Source organism: Pholis gunnellus, assembly GCF_910591455.1.
Source record: "Pholis gunnellus genome assembly, chromosome: 4".
Lineage (NCBI taxonomy): Eukaryota > Metazoa > Chordata > Actinopteri > Perciformes > Pholidae > Pholis > Pholis gunnellus.
The window spans coordinates 14,921,279-14,927,278 of record NC_136530.1 but is presented as its reverse complement, the minus strand read 5'-3'; the positions used below and the strand labels follow the sequence as shown (position 1 = coordinate 14,927,278).

Here is a 6,000-nt window from a genome sequence, read left to right as displayed (position 1 = left end):
AAAAAAACCCTCTGAGGGGAGACTGTCAAAGCCAGCGGTCTGGGAGAAAGAGGACTGGGAGGGAGAGCACAATCAAAGGCTGTTATTTTAATCTGTCCTGCCTCGGAGATTAGCCGACCGCATTGTTTTAATTGTTTTAACGGGAGGGAATGAAACGCTCGCTTATAGGGGGATCCTTGGCATAAATCTCTCAAGTTCAATAGTTTCAAAAACTTGAGCTCCTTGCAACCCCCCTCTCTTCCCTCATCCCACCTAATCCCGGCTAATACCTTTCTTTCTATTGGCTAATGGCTGAGGGGAGCCTGGGTAAATGCTTCTTAAATTGTCGTGGGTGAGAATGGTTTCAGAGAATTAGATTGGTGCCACGACAAAGAGCGCTGGTGTGCGAGGATTTAAGGCCCAAACTGGACTAGGAAATACTGGACTACACAGCTCACCAGATTCTGATTTCTTTTGCGTAGGAGCGCACCTTGATTCCACGCACTGGATCTCAGGTAAACAGCCAAGGACCCTAAAAAACCGAAGGTTTTAACGACGTTTTCGTCTCTGAATTGAAAGGAGAATTTTTGTGTCTTAACTGTTAGATGGATATAAAAGGAATCTGTTTTTTTTAGTTGTCATTGTTTGAGTTAAAAATGCTGCTTTTATTGAAATAAGATGCAAAATAGGCGTGCAAATTTGGTCTTCTTGTAAAATAAAACAATGTTATTTTTACTTAAAATGTTGAATCTCCCAACCGAATTGTTACCCATTCATACGGCTACATTAAGTAACTTATAAAATACAGCGTTCACAATCTGAACAGTGAATAAAGATTTGCCAAGGAAGGAGAAAAGGAGGCAAGTAGCCTAATAATAATAATATAAGGAGCACTGAGGGATACTGTTAGCTCCTAATGTTCTGTCGTAGATGTGTATTGTTGGCTTCTCATTCCAACAATTTGATCAAATTAACAGATAATTTAAAAAAATGATTTACTCTTTCTGCAGTAATTGCTCCCTTTATCATAAGTTTAACCTTTAACAGCCAAGGCAAGTTTATAGCATATTTCAGCAACAAGGCAATTCAAAGTGCTTTACCTAAAACATCAGAAGCAAGTTTAGAACGTTTAGTTGACTTTGCCTAAGGTGTGAGAGTACTCAAGTATATTCTAATGCTATCCATATAAAAATACACACGTTGGTAAGTTAAAGACGTTTTTCTGCTTCCTTAGATTTAATATGAACTCCTTGAATTTCTGCGGGACGTCCAGCAGTGGCGGTGTGTATCCCCTCCACGGTGTTCACTCCATGCTGTTCGACCTGCACCACCAGATGGCGGAGCAGTACCACGTTTACTCTGCAGCCAGCCCCACAGTGCACACCCTCTCTGTGGCTGAGAGACTGGCAGGTGGGTCATCGAAGTTTAAGATGATTTTCTCTTCTCCAGAACTATGTTGCTATGTAATGTTTAAAAATGTATGTAACTAATTAATACACAAGGATGTTGTGATTACCAAGAGGGTTAACGGTGTCCAGTTGATGATCATAACAGGGATAAACAATAGATAATGAACAACAGAAACTTTAATTGATTTGTTTTGGGGACATGTGGTGGAAAGTAGCTAACACATTTACTCAAGTAGCTCTACTTCAGTACAATGTTGAGATACTTTACTTGAGTATTTCCATTTTCTGATACTTTGTACTTCTACTCCACTAACATTTCCGTGGTAAATACTTTACGTTTTACTTCCCTACATTTATTTGAGAGCGATAGTTCCTAGTTACTCGACAGATTACTTAGGTATATTTAGATGCCAATACTTGTGTACTTTGTACTTAGTAAACATTTGAATGCATGAGTTTTACTTGTTACAGCGTATTTCTACACTGTAGTATTGCAACTTGTACTTAAGTAAAAGATAAGAGTACTTCTTTCACCAATGGTTACTTTTGCACATCAAAATATATTCTTTAAAAAGGATCTAAGTGCACTACTAGCATTGCAGTGCTACTTACACATGAATGCATTTTGTTGCATTATGTTGTTGGTAATGCTTATTTACTTAAGTGAAATTATGAAGGTATGACTTGTAATGGAATATTTTTAAAGTGTGGTATTGCTGCTTTGACTTCAGTGAAGAATCTTCCAACACTGTATATATCAACCTGCACAACTTAAAGCGGACTATGAAGTCATGCTTGACATAGACATATACATACTGAAAAGAGAAGAAAAGAGGAAACTCTTACAAATAAAAGTCTAAAATCAGGTCAATATATTTACTGTATCGCTGATAAGAAAGAAAAACATCAGAATGTGGAAGAAAAAAAGCAAACTACTTCCCTGCCATGCTCCTAATTACAGAAAGTTAAAGAGAACTTGCTGCTGACTATATTTTGGTGATGACTTTTTGTTTTTTTCTGTCCTGCCAGAGCTCATTCTGGAGGCTCGATATGGCAACCAGCAGAAGCAGCGCCGCAGCCGAACGGCCTTCACGGTGTCGCAGCTGCAGGCTCTGGAGAAAGCTTTCCAGCAGACTCAGTACCCAGATGTCGGCATGAGAGAGAGACTGGCTGTCTGCATCAACCTGCCAGAGGCCCGCATTCAGGTGAGAGCACACTACGCCCAACACCTGACTGTAAACCTGCTGAAACCAATGCTGTTTGTAGTTGTTTATTTACGGTGAATATTTAGCTGGAAAGCATGAATAAAACCCTGCTGCATTTAATTTTTTATATTAATATTTATTCTCAGACATGTAACTTTTAATGGAGGGAAAGAAAATAGAAACTACTTCTCATCTATTTAAAATGTGCTCTTTTGTTTTACAATTTCTCATATGAAAAAAAAAAAGATTAGTGCCAACGGCTTTCGTTTATGTCTTTACCTTCATTATCAGGATTACCTTTAAACGTCTACCCATGTTAACATAGGCCTACCTTTGCTGTTTACTCTCTCTCATGCAGGTGTGGTTCAAGAACAGGAGGGCAAAGTTTCGTAAAGGTCAGAGGTGCTCCCCCTTCTCCCGAGACCACAGTCTGGAGGAGGCACCGCATTGCAGCAATGTGGGACAGGAAGAGGGCGGGACCGAAGACAAAAAGGACATCACCCCATCACATGCTGACAGAAGCATCCGTCCTCGTCTCTGCCCTCCTCCTCATGTGGATAAAACAAGGGATCTTTACGCACCTCTCGCTCCTTCAGACTCTGATGTTTCACGGTGCCCCCTCAGACTTCACTCTCCTCCACTTTTCCCCTTCATGACAGGGGAGCGCTACAGCCACCCGCCTCTCCAACCCGTTTTAGGAGTGCTGTCCACCGAGCTCAGCCTTCCCCCGGTGTTCTGGCCCATCATACAGCAGCACAGTCCCACCCTGGAGGTTCATCCAACGGCAGTTACTAGAAACTGTAGCCTCTCCCTTCAGACTGCTTGTTCCAGTAAAGCTGTGCCACACCCTCACCTGCGGCTGCAACTGTAGTCCTGTTCTCCCACAGCACGAGATCTCTGCTCCATGTGGACTCAGGTGAAGCAACCCTGTGTGGGAAAAGACAAGAGGGAGAAGCACTTACTGCCTTGTTTGTGTAAACCTGACTACAGACAGAATGTGAATTGATTTAGAAAGCTTTATTGAATGTCTGCCTGTCTGTCTGAAGGGATGTGCAGCTGTACAGTCATATACTTCCAGGTCTAATTTGGGTCTGCTTTAATTACTAACATCTACAGGTTGCTTTAAGTTAGCCAGTGAGTTTGCTTGAAAGAGGTTGTTGTTTAATCCATCACCAGCAGTGTAAACATCATTTAAAGATATCATTGTCTCCTTCAGCATTATTTCAATGGTTACATAGCCAAGTAGATACACAGTTATAATGATGGTAAAACCGTTTCAGATAAGTTCCTAATTGTAGGTACTGCAACATAGAAATGTAAAATAAAATCTGTTGCACCTGAATTGTTTTGTTGTTGTGGTAAATGACTTGTTGATGATTCAGTTTTATCATTTATTAACAGCGGAATTAAGATGACGTGATTTTTAAAATTTATTTTCTTTTACATTTTGATTTATTGAGTATATAAACTGTTAGAAAAAAGTGAAACAATGCTCATTAAAAATTCCCCAGAGCCCAAGAAAACATATTAAAATGACTTGTTTTGTCTTCGCAACAGTCATATTTTATGCTACTTAATAGTCTAACTTCACTACAATTCAAAGGGAAACATTTTACTTTTTACTCCAATACATTTATTTTATGACTTTAATCAGCTTTACTTAACACAACCAGAAGAATAATAAAAAATATAATCAACAAATAAATTATAATTTAGTATCATGGATTGAGAAAACATTATTGATGCCCAAGTGAAGTTCACAAGCCACCCAGCAGTGTATAGTTCAAATGTTTCAATATTGAATTTATGCCCACATCAATACATACATTATTATAATCCACTAAACATAAACATAATTCTGAAATGGGCCATTCTGCATAATGAGTAGCCAATAGTACTTTAATTTAAGTAAACGTTTGAATGGACTACTTTTACTTGTAATAGAGTATTTCTACATTTGGGTATTACTTTAAGTACAACATTTTAATACTCCTTCCATCTCTGTTGACTCAAAAGATTGACTGCGGTCACACTTAGTATAGGCTACAACTGTCAAAGAATCGTGTTTGACAGTATCATATTTAGGACAATAACCCCCTGAGTTGTGGTAAATATATAAATATATAAACATATAACTGTGTTACACGTTTACCAGGTAGTAGATGTTTGAATGTCTTCACACCATCTTATCTTCAGTCTATCTCAGTAATATTAGAAGTGTAAATATGTCAACTAAATCGACCAGTTTTGGTGCAGTTCCTCGATAAGATACGCACGCCTGATGTTTTTCTGTATTCCTCAAACCATTTGCGCACGTTCCTCAGCGTAGCGCCGAGTGAGCCGGCGTGACGCGTTGCCTGCCCGGGTATCGGCGGCTGAGATAGGCTTAAAGAGACAACAGCGAAATCATAGCAACTTGAGGGCAAGAGAAACGCAATGAGAACGATACCCACACACGAAGAACCATGACTTCGACTGCGTTTCGATAGCTGACATGTAAAGGTAACCCGCTCACCTTCGGCGACAGAAACCTATTCGTAACCGTTGTTTTTAAGACACCGTCTCGCGCGCGGTACGTTAACGTTCGTGCTAATATGTCGTGTGCTAGCGTTAGCTTGCTAAGTAGCTAGCTAGTGAGCTAAACGGTAAGAGATCCCTGGCTGCCGTCGGTTGTTCAGGATTAAGGAGTTGCCCAGCAGTGGTCAGTGTAATGGCTATAGCTGGAATCTGAACTCTGAAAACGACACTCTTTGGTGAAACAACTACCGCTTGTATCATAACGTTACTCCAGTCAGGGACATTAATTAGTTACAACGTCGCTTGGGACGTTATTTCTCAGTTATTAAGCATTTACTAACTAACAGGTTAATGTTGCACAATGAATATTTTATGTTCTGTCCAGGTTTGACTTGTTCAATTGACATGGTTTCGTTAACGGTTAATAGCTTGTATGCTTATGGTACAGTGTTGTAAACAGACTAGCTGACGTTATATCGTAAGGTGTGTTTTTTATCAGGCGTTGGGCCAAGAGGAACGGTGTTTCTGGTGCTAGCTAGGTTAGCTTATTACTGCTACGGGACATTTCTATTTAGCGTCAGCAGCAACGTCAAGATACACTCTTAACGTTACTCTATGTTCATTTACTTAGTTAATGCTGTTTCTAACTAGTTCTATAAAAGAGTAGAACAGGCTTGAAGATATCAAGCTAGCTCGAGCTAACTAACGCTATAAGATAGCTTCACAGTATCTGGCCTTGTCCACCAGATAGTAACGTTAGTAACGTTAACCTGGGTTCATGACACTGGTCGACGGCTATTATCGTATTATATTTTAAAACACACTTTGTGCAATCAAAGAGAGGACGCGGGGACTTTGAAACACCCTAAACTAACAGTTGACAGCCGCTA

At 39.9% G+C, this 6,000-nt stretch overlaps 1 protein-coding gene across 2 annotated transcripts in view; it reads left to right on the top strand.

The window, feature by feature from the left end:
• Positions 1 to 4,969: 4,969 nt before the first annotated feature.
• The window catches only part of csnk1g2b (casein kinase 1, gamma 2b), a 33,340-nt gene continuing 32,309 nt past the window's right edge, over positions 4,970 to 6,000 (top strand). For both annotated transcript variants that reach the window (XM_079158096.1, XM_079158095.1), the window contains exon 1: positions 4,970 to 5,095. The gene's annotated coding sequence lies outside the window, so the exon portion shown is untranslated. The remainder of the gene's footprint in view (positions 5,096 to 6,000) is intronic.